Source organism: Gasterosteus aculeatus, chromosome 1, assembly GCF_964276395.1.
Source record: "Gasterosteus aculeatus chromosome 1, fGasAcu3.hap1.1, whole genome shotgun sequence".
Lineage (NCBI taxonomy): Eukaryota > Metazoa > Chordata > Actinopteri > Perciformes > Gasterosteidae > Gasterosteus > Gasterosteus aculeatus.
In genome coordinates, this window is record NC_135688.1 from 27,714,310 (window position 1) to 27,726,086 (window position 11,777).

Below are 11,777 nucleotides of genomic sequence, written 5' to 3' on the forward strand. Positions count from 1 at the left end.
GCAGGGCTCGTCCTTGTTGGCTGCTGGACGTGTTTGTAGTAAACTTCCTACTGTTTATAGTCACTAGAATAGGCGGGGGAAGAGTGGGGCGTTATAATACAGAGATGAGGCGAGAGACGGGAGGCTGCCTGTGAAAAGGCCTCGGCGCCTCAGTCGGCCGTCCATTCAATTCAATTTGTCCTAAATACATTCAGAAGGGGAAAGAGCACGGGGGAATAAGAGGGAGATTAAAGGGGGAGTGTATGACCACTGCGATGACGGTTGCAGCACAATGCACCGGCGCCAGTGGGAACCGGATTGAGGCGCAGTGTCGTTGACAATTCAAATTCATCAGGACTCTAATTTACGGCCCATCAAGCGCATCCTTTCAGCACCTTTCCCTTGAGCAGCGGCCCTCGACCGCACCCCGTCTTCTCATTTACACACAGTCGTCGAGACTTTCTGTTTACACTCTCATCCGCGGGGCTTTTCTAAAGCGTAGTTTATACTTCTGCGTTTTCAGAGCGACGCAGACGCAAGACCCCCTTGCGTGTCCCTCGAGAGGTGCACAAAGTTGTGGAGGAAAACACGGGACAAATGTGTCCGCGATGACAAGCAGCAGTGGCGATGCACGGGGCAATAAAGTCTATGATAAATAAATAAATAAAGGTCGTCTTCAACAAGAACACGTCACTCCGCCTGTTGTTCTGGAGGTGAAGTCTAAAGACTTTTAGAACCATGAATTGAAACGAGTGCAGACGCAGGCGCATGCGCCGGCCTAAAGTCTGTGGGAAATCGACCTCCCACGCAGCCGCCATGTCTCCCCTGCATCAATAAAAGCAAAGGAGCAAACCAAGATTGAGCCTAAGTGACTCTCTCAGAGTTTTTATGGGATCACGGGAGGGGGGCAGAGGGGGGAGGTGGGGCAGTTGAGCTCCATAATTGATGCAGTTGACGTTCTTGTTTAACCCCAAACAACACTCTGACACACACAAACAGCTCGGGAGGGGAAGGCGTAAACATGGCCTTTGGAATGTCATTGTAGTAGAAGTACAAGAAGAACTACTGATATTATCAGAGGAAACATATTAGTAAGTAAACTTTCCCTTAGAAGGGCATATTACTGCTAGATTCTGTAGAAAATAACTGGCACACGGGAAGTTAAATTAGGGTGTTGGTTCACTCAAACCAGGAAACACATTTCCTGACTTTTCTCTCGTTGGATGAAGCCATGTGTGTAGTTTAGAGTAGTTCAGATAACATTAGATCTGGAGAAGAGGTAAAAATGTCCAGATCTCCTTTTAACAAAGACGTTCTCTTTCTCACGACAGTTTTTCTACACAAGCGTAGGCCTTTAAAAGCTATAAAACATTCTAAAATACTCACTCTGGCTACAGCAGCCTGAACAAAATGCACATGTCCCTTTGGCTTAAAGTGTATACGAGGCCTCACTGTAAATGGTTGACCAGGCTGCCGGTTGCCCTTGTAGTATTCAAACGGTCCCGACCTTTGAACCGAGTGTGACGTAGTGGCCTTTTAAAATGTGTAATAATCAAACCACATCAGACAGAAGCCGGGCACTGATTGACACAGAGGAGACACACGTAGATATCACACAAGAGTAGATTAAGAGGGATTCCAACACCACCGATTGGGCTTACCTTTACACTCTGATCCCAAGGAGCTGTCAAAGATATGGATGTATGTTTACTTAATACTCGACATGAAACAAGACGCAAAGCTTTAGTAGTGCTTATAAAAAAAACGGAAAACAAAAAGTGGGTCAGACGTTGAACACTGTTGAGACTGTGCTCTGACGGTCATGAATAAAAGCCAAGAGGACTCCTTTAGGACGATAGCAAACATTTGATGGTAAAACTGCCATAAAGGGCCTTACCAATCGCCTAAATAGGAATACGCACAAGTGGTTAGAGTTCAAGGTGTCGGCCTCCAGGCAGCTGGGTTTAGTGTGCGACTGTTGAGTGGCATCGACATACTACGCAGACTTTGTGCAGCCCTCGGCCGTTCCTCGTCCTCCAGTGGGGCCTCGTTGTCTCCTCACTTTTCTTCAACCTTCTGGATTAGGCCGTCATCGTTTTAATGACACCAAACAAGCACATAGTGAAGAATAAGCCAACCATTTTCTGTGGTCATCATTAAAACCGTGCACGCGGTGGGAAGCACCGGGAAAGCGAGCGCCGAGAAAGCGACTGACAAATTCCAAACCCACCGCATCGTAAGAGCTGCGTGCTTCTCAACTCAGCGAGCCGCCAGGGTTCCCACGGGCACCCTGCCGCATCGTCACAGCACAACGCAAGTCCTCTGGACAAGCACACGTTCAGAATTCGGGACCCTCCCGTGACAGGAAGGTTTTCTGTGAACACGATGGCGCTTCCTCCCCAGGAAACAGGACTTTATTCCCTGCGCCTCTCTACGCCGATTTGCTTCCCTTCTGGGGTTCCGCTAGCAGTGCACATCCTGTAACACCTCCCGGTGCGCTGCCATTGCCTTCACGGCTTATTTCTCTCATTCAGACTGCAAAGGGACCTACTTGCACTTTGATCAGTGCACATCTTGATTAACTGAAGGAGAAAGCAGCGCTCTCTCTCACTCGCAAATCTTTTCTTCCAACATGATTGCCGTTTCTGACTTTCTGTGTTTTCTTCTGTACTCTTACAGAGACGAACGCACATCAATCATTGCTGGATGTCTTATGTTCTTGCTTGACAAAACTCTCCGTTAAATGTGGCAAAATATAGGTTGTTGGCACTTTTATGTTATTGCATACTGAAAAATACAATCTTCCACAGTTCCAAACTTTTAGTTTTATTTTGAAATAAATGTATTTCAAAATATGTTTACAAAATGTAATAAAACTGTTAATTTGAAAAGTGAAGTGATATTTTCTTACTTTAGAAATACAAATTTGTTTTATAGTTTATATATTGTAACACAATGAATTCCAAACAAACGAGAATAAAACAACACATTTCTTCTTTCCATGTTGGGAGGGGGCGGTTAGGGGATCTTGAAATGTTCATATAGCCTCAAAGGCGGCCCTTGAAAATGACCAAACATCCCTCCTGTGGAGATAAAGCTTTAAAACACACGCACATTGTGCTCCCTGTTAGTTCCGCTGTCCCACACTACAGCGGCTGTAGACACCTGCCATTCCCTCAGGAGCTCCTCTCTGGGGCGCCTGATGTTGTTGCCGGCTTGGCGCTTACAGTGACGATGTCATCACCTCAGTATTAAGCACACGAAAAAAGAAAAAAAAACTAAAGGTTCTCATTGGTTGGAGAGCCGAGGAGCTTTAAGAACATAGTGCTCTGAATACCCCCCCCCACCCTCAAAAAAACACTTCACACACCTGCCTGAAATTCCTAACCCAGGTGTTCCAGTCGGTTCGCTGACTCGCAAAGTCAACCTCGACTCAGCGCGGGATCCAAGAGGTGTGGCCCTAGAAAGGAGTAGAGACTCAAATCACAGATTCTGGGGACATCTGTGTCAAGGTCCAACATGTCGAAGGAAAGTGACGACAGAAAAGAAGCTGTGCATTCTGGGAACGGCCGGTGAGCCTGATGAGGAGAGCGAACGCACAATAAGCTCTCTTCCTCTCCTCTACAGCTCAGGTCAGAGCGTAATGTGATCTTAACTTTAGTCCATAAAGTCACACATCGATCTTTCGGGTGCTAGAACAGTGTGGCACGTTTTGAATGTGATTATTCAGTGGTTTTATTTTCCATCTAATGTTATGTATTCTGTGTATTGTATTTCATCTTTTATACCTTGTGTCTTTTGCACTTTGTTTCAGTGCTTCGAATGTTATTTGTTTTAGCTCAACCACTTTGAATTTGCTTGTCACTGATTGATGTGTGCTATGTCAGTCGAGTAAATCTCTGAGAGATCTACGCATCGTTCATTTAGACCACACACAAAGAGACCCTGGCTGAGAATTACAGCTGCAATTAGAGGAAGGAGAAAGTGAGATGAAGGGAGGAAGAGGGAGACGGACGGGCAGGGTGATGTGTTTTTCATCATTTGGATTATTGTTAGGAGTGCCATTGTTCCACCGACGGCTCAGGTCACTGTCGACTCTGCAAGTATGTATCTAAAACCGGGAATCAAAATCACCAACTCTGATATCAAAATAAGAAGAAAGAGCCAGGCTTCTCTAAACTGGTATATTTGTCACTGTGCAGGGGAGAAGCACATAGAAAGCACATAGAAAACCAGCGAAGGAGTGAACGAAAGGATAAAGCAGCAAAGAGTGAGAGCAGGCGCTGCCAGCCTGGCTGAGCCCAAAGCCTGGCAACGGCAACAAAGAGCCAGTGTCCCCGCTCGCTCTGTGCCGCACACACCCACGCACAAATACTGCACTGTGTCCACTCCACGCTGACACCGACCCCCCAATGGGAATATTTATTTATGAAATCGGGAAACCGCCCTAAAGAAACTCAACATTTGAGTAATCGACGATTGTCCGTCGGTTAGAACTTTAACCTCGAGGCAAAGAGGTCAAGAGGTCCATGTGGGCAAAACGAGTTGAAATGACAATCCAATGTAGCAAGTTGTTCAGGGGTCACGAACCTCGTCTCTTGATAAGGGTGAGGCTGTTGTTTCATTGTCTACAAATCTTTCTCCTGCTCCAAAACAGTGTTATCGAAAAATCCACACACAAGTTCATTGTGAATGTGCTGCAACTGACGCTTTTTGGTTCCACCTAACAAAAGAAAATGGCACACAATGGTTTGTTCTTAAGATTGTTTACACCTAAAAAAAAAGGGGTTTGCCTAAAGCGGAAAATGGCTGCAAATGTATGTGAAAAGTGCAAATCCAGTGCAAATGCATGTTTACTAATAAATGAGTCACTTTCCTCCCGTCAGCTCTCCTGCTCGTGTCGTGCTCAAATCAGTTGAATCAGAGCTGTGTTTCATTGTTTGCCCTGACTGAGGCTTTCAGAATAAAAGCCCTGCTGCCGGGAACTGCCATTCCTAACCAAAGCGGCTTTCACTTCCCTGACAGATAGCAATAACAGGACCTCTGCTCACTAACAGGGTCAAAGGTCATCAAGCCGGTGGAACGTTTTCAAAGAAAGGGGGAAAAGAAAAGAAGTCAATGGTCGACACAAATATAGATAAAGAGTATCGTATCGCTGTGGGCAGCGGCTCCCTCGCCTCTACATTCACCTCCACCTCGCCGAGCTGAGGAGAGCAAGTCGGAGCGGAGCGGAATGTCAAGGCGAGAGGGAGCTGGAGAAGGAGGAGTCCAAGAGACAGAGGAGGAGACGAGGAGGAGGAGTCCTCTCACATGAGGCTAGTGGTTTGTCCTTGGAAAGGACACCGGCTCACCGTCTCACAACATACCCTTTCTTGTCTTTCTATCCATCTCAATCGGTGTGTTCTCTCCTTTGGATGTCCTTATCTCCCTCGCCCTTTCTGCTCTCTCTCTTTGCTCTTTTTTTCATACCGCTGAAAAGTTAAGTTACGTTACGTTTTTCTGTGTGTCAGAGACGCCTCACAACCCCTTTGTACTTTGGAGTTTTCCACTTTCTGCTCTACTGCACTTATTGCCCAATAAGAGTTCATCCACACACACACAAATTTACCTCCCCCCACATTCCCTCTTCCTCTTCATGATCGTAATCACGCTGTCACGCACACACACACACACACACACGGGCCCACATACACACGCACGCACACACAGAATTCCTCTGCTGACTCCTCCCCTCAGTGAAGACTCTTCTGGGGCCCTCACAACTTTCCCTCATGGAAAACTACCAGCGCATACACACACATCCAAACAGACAGAGAGATGTGTGTTAACAGTGGACGGGACAATACGGGGGAGAAAAGATCAAGGGAGGGAGAGAGAGAGAGAGAGATTTGATGGTATTAACAAAATCTAGAGTGCTCCAACTCTTCCACACAAACACAGACATGTACACACACAAGCACAGACATTAAAACACACTGTTTATATTGCCGACAGCGCTGAGAGACCAACATACGGTCGCACGCAGACGTCTGCTTCCAGCGTACCCGCTGTAGAAGGAGAGAGAACGTAGTGCATCCGATCCAAAGCAACACCACCTCCCACTGGTCTGATCCTCCCTCGCCCGTACGCTCACTCGCAGGTGCTTTGCGCTTCTTTCTCCTACTAAATCTTCTTTTTTTTACTAAACTGGGGCTGAAGGTCAAAGTATGAATTCAGTTTGTAGTTTAGGATTCAAGTCATTAAAAGTTATCTTATAGTATTTATACGCCGGTGTAAATACTCAATAGTGCGCCTCAATAGTGCCCAGAGGCGCCCGATTGTTTTACCAAACCGCACTGTTCAAACAACGAGGCCCAAGCTCGCCACAAGAGGATTCCTGCTAACGCTAACGCAAACGTTGAGTCATAGGTTTACACAGTTAAAAACCATTTGGATGTTGATGATTTTCACTGCACTGAACACTCGACGGGCTCGGCAGAATTCAACGCCGGATCCGTAGACGCCCGGTTTGACGCGGTGGAAAGAAATGTGATGATTTGCTCCACGCTCACTTGAATGATTCCCCACCTCTGTATTGTGTCTCCCTATCGTACAATGATTAAATACTGAGTTAATCACAACGATTGCCCTTTTTCAGATCAGGGCATTATCATTTTCTTTTTCTTCAAATGAAAAATAAAGGGTTGTGGCGGATAGGATACATCTCAGGCAGATCTGTTCTGACATAGACCAGTGTTGCCTAGCAACAAAGGATCTCACACAATGTAAGTGTAGAGGTGTACTGTCCATACTGCTGGCGTCCTGGTGTGTGTGTGAGTGAAGAGAGGGAAATTAGTAATAATGACGTGATGAAGACAGCAGAGGAGTGAGCGTCGGTGTGTGCAGCTAGATGTGCAAGATGTAAACAACCCAAAATAAAAAGGGCGTTTTTTCGATCACCTGATGAGAAAGTAAAGAGGTGCCTGTGGAACGATATGGAACACACACACACAGTAATTGATAACAGTGCAATGCACTCCTGTTAGAGAAACGAAACAAACAGACACCACTCGCCATCTTAACCCCATTAGTTAGTTGCCATGGCAACAATCCACATCCCATCTTCCCAAGATACATTTCAGCAGTACACCCTGTGACACAAACAAACTAAATTGGAACAAAATTGCCAAGATTTCCTAAAAAAGCGTTGACTGCCGAACAAGTGGAAAGCAAAATCTCCATCTTTGTCGGTCTCTTGATTTGAAAACACAGACAATTCAAAAATGTTATCTTATTTTATATTTTGGGGGTACAGTTCTACATGAATATAAAGCCACCATGATATTTTACAATAACAATAAGTAACTTTACAGAATAAATAAAATAATTTAGGGACCATTGCGGCAATGCCCCTGTCCGGCTGCATCTTCTCATCTAGCAGCTTGCACCTGCTGTATTTCCCATATTTTGACATTGATTTTAATCTCTTTTTATCAGCCTTGGTAATCGACAAACAGGAATATACTAGTGGTTTACGGCCTGCTGCAGGTGAGCCTCTTCACGTAAGCCTCATTTTTCATTCTGATCGTGCCATATTTTGAGGGCGCTTTAACATTTTGAAGCTGAATATCGCAATGTGGTTACTCTACGGCTGACGTTTAATGAGGAATGTACTGTACATGTGGCAATCATCATTTATACCATACACATACATGATAAAAAATGTCTTATGACATTTAGTATTGATGTTTCCTCTCCGATCAGCGACAATCTGTGAGTTTGCCTGTCACTCTATTACACTCTTGTGAATGAAGATTGTGAATGCAGAGCAGCATGACGTATGGTGTGGGCAGCTGACATTTCACTGCGAACAATCTGCCAGCCAGAATTGGATGCCCTCACACAAACGCACACACACAAAAATCTGGTCAGTGAACAAGGGATTTTTTTTTTGTCGCGGTTTACTTGATTGGGTAAACATGTGCACTACGCAACATTACATAACTCCTCATCCCCGTTCGTGACTTTCTGCCATGTGGTTATCCGTGTGTGCAATGAATCGGCGAGTTTATGTAATGATCTAACCCTCCTGCAGAGCAATGCATGCATGATGTCCAGCGGCCCTGTGCTCCCAGCGCGTTTCCTTGTAACGATCCCAGTGATCGTTATGTCCGAGGAGAGCGGCGATGGGAGGTATTGGCAGTGGAGTAGAAACTGCAAATAAAAGTAATCCCATGCACTTCATTCACAACCCTTAAAAGATGGATTTGGTGCCTGGTAATGTGGGTTTATGGTTTATTTTCAGAGAAGAAGCATTCACTGTTTAGCTTTTCCAACCAGACTGTTAGAGAGACTATTTAGAGATTAATTGTGTCTGTACATGACAGGTGTGAAGGTAACCATGAAAACCAGACTGAAGGAGGGGTGGAAGACTAGGGAAGAGGACTGTTATCCGTCCTGTGCCTCTCTCACACACACACACACACACACACACACACACACACACACACACACACACACACACACACACACACACACACACACACACACACACACACACACACACACACACACACACACGGGGAACACTGACATGACAGGCAACACTTTCCATAGTGTGCGTATGTGTGTGTTCATTATCGCTCCGCATCGGAACTTCAAGAAGGGGGCCAACTTTGCCAACTTTTATAAACATGGTGCTCTGGTATAATAACATTCCACAACTAGAGGGGTCTAATAGAGCTGGCAAAAGAAAAACATCTCAGACAAATATTTGAAAGTTGAACTGATTCTCAAATCGGCTTTGTGTATATTTAAACAGGATCTCATGGGACCTGTTACCTTTCTTCATTCAGTTTTCTCTCCTTATTAAAATCCTTTTGACGTCTTTGCGGGTCAGTGTTGCTAAACGGCACTTCGGGTTGGCCTTTCTGGATTCTACTCCGCTTTAAAACGTTCGCAGAGAGTTGAAAGGTGATTTGTGGTGGTCACGCTTCAGTGGTAGCAATCCCAAATACATTGCTCATGAACGACTTGCTTGGCTTCATCACCGAACATCTAGTCAGTGTGGGAGGCGACGCAAGCTGGCAACAAAAAACTGGGCAAAAAACAAGACAACGTGGAACGCCTCTGACAAGACTATTTTTACTCGACAACAACAAGTGGCACACAAATCCATTGCCATAGTAACAGCAGCAGCCGCACCATCAAGATGTTTGCCTCACATGAACCTTGTCCACGAAGTGCAGGAACAAGTCACTCAGAAACGAGTGAGCGGTTGCTGAACTTCCTGTTCCTTCATAGTGAAAGCAATGGTCTTTCGGGTCGCTCTCTGGATTAAGTCTGCTGGTAAGACAAGCTCTTGTTCTGCGACACGTGGAATAAACCAGAGAGCAATGTTTACTCTGTTGGCCTACAATACTAAATCGTCCTCGTAGCACTCATCTTATTGTCTGCCGGGTGCTAGATCTATAAAGAGCTCTTGTCGTGTTGCACTACAATAGTGATTACACTGCAGCCTGCTGATTTCCTGCCACTAATTAGACACATCGGTTAATTAAGGTCAACTAACCGCATGGACTTCACAGGCGCACAGACATACGGTTCTAAACTGCTATTTTTTGGACAGATTGTATATTTCTTAACAAAAGATGCTCAATGGCTCAAAGGGAAATGTGAGACAAAGCGAGAACAGGAGCGAGGGAGGAAGCAAGAGCGCGAAAGAGTCCGTGGACACGGATCGTCTGAAGGGAACTGTCGGCGTGCACAGCTGATGGTTGCCATCGGCAACCCGGAGATGCCATCGGTTGTGTGCGTTGTGCGGCTCCGCTCAAGTGCGAATGTCAGTGGGCTGCAAATCTCATCTGCCGCTGACCTCCAGTAACGACGTATCACATTATTGACACAACTATTTACAGCGATGCGAAATGTAGAGCGACGTGCAGATGGTGAGATTAATGCCGTGCCGTTCATTGTGTAACTAAGTATTTCATTTGTAATGTTTGGCGCAGGATGTGTGGATTAGGAGAGTGGCTTTAAGTGTAGACAATCACGTGAGGATTATATCAATGTGCGTACACGCCGAAACAAAGCATAAGATAAGGAGCATGTTTTCCATTATAGCATCAAGACTGAGGCAAGAATAACACAATAACTTCCACAAGAAGAAGAAGAAGCTCATCCTGCTTACATCTGCAATGCATCCTGGGTGATCTGATCACAAGTGGACAACTCCAAGTACGTCAGGTGACGTGTGGCATCAGAGTGTGTCCCCACATTTAGAGTGACCACTTGTGATCTGATCTCCCGCTCTATATGCAGATGAAGACGCACCCCATTCATATTACCAAAGACCAAGTGTGTTGTTGCTTTTCACGGGAGGCAGCGGTGCACTTCCAGTAAAGATGTAACAAGGAAAACAGACTAATCTAATCAAACAGACGACAAGCTAATCTAATAAAACAGACATGAGCTGATCTAATCAAACCGACTAGACTGGTGTCAACGTTGCAATTTAAACCACAAAAGATAGGTGGTTAAATGGGTCTATGTTTTTTCTTCTGTGTAACAATCAACAAATATACAACCCCTCTTTACAAATTCGAACAACTCGTAAAAAAGGATGTTGTAAACGGATGGATCCACGCAGTTCTTTAGAGTTTAGAGAAGCAGTGCCGGGCTTTCCTTAACGGGGAGTCCCTTTTCCACTTGTTGCTTCTGATCATCAAAAGTAATGCAGTATTTATCCAATGCGAAATCGGACTCAGTATTAAAACAAATAAAAAAATGGAGCCGCAGAGATGGGAAAACCAGAAAGTCCTATAAAGCTGAAGGTCACATGTTTGATCTGCAGGACATTTAGCTTTCTTCAGGGTCAGAGGACAAAAGGTTGAGGTCGCGTCTGTCTCTGTCTCCCTCAAACTCATTCATTGCTGCTTGCACTGCAGGTATGATGAGTCAGATGAAAAATCAGAGCTAAAAGTATTCTCAGGAGACACTAATGATAATGACAATAATAATACAAAAAAACTTCTGCTCTAATATATGCACTCCTCCATCTGCCTCGCACACATACACACAGATGTTGTTTGTATTTAAGGAAAGCCCTCCTCCCGTCTTTCCCAGAATCCCTTGTTGTTTCTCCCAGCATGCCGGCAGGTTGCAGGGAGAAAGAGGAGGAGCCAAAATGTTAGAGGTCATCTGACAAAAATGTTTGATCCCCCTTTTTCATCTCTGCAAGTCATCGACCACCTCTTCGCCTCCCCTTTTTCTCCCCAGTATACATTCACTCAGTGAAGTTTGGGATGGAGGGATGTGTACGTGCGCTTTATCACTCTCCCTCTGCTCTCTGGGGGTCACATATTTTTTTTAAAGCCAGACTTTTCCCATTTGATAGATCACAATGACAAGAAGAAACAGCATGGCGTGGAACAGAATCTGCACGGTTTTTCTGCTCAGATTTGATCCAATTTAAGGTTCCAGCCTCCACAAGACATTTTGCTAAGATGATATCGTCTGACTTCCTGTTCCTCCTTTTAACGAATGACATCTTCTAAAGATCCCTTTAAATCAAATTCAGTTCATAACATTTCCCAGATATGGTCCCAAAGCAGTTGAGAGCGGTTGAGAAACTGGATGTTTCTGAATGATATGTCACTGAAATAATATAATGCTTCACCTATTGCTGCCGTCCTCAATCAAGGGGGTCAGAGGTCAAAATTGGGTCTAAAAAAACCCCAACAACTCTGTAATCTATGTCCTGGATTTCATGTTGTCTCAGGTCAAATCATCTGTTCTTTAAATTGATCTGTAGCTCCACC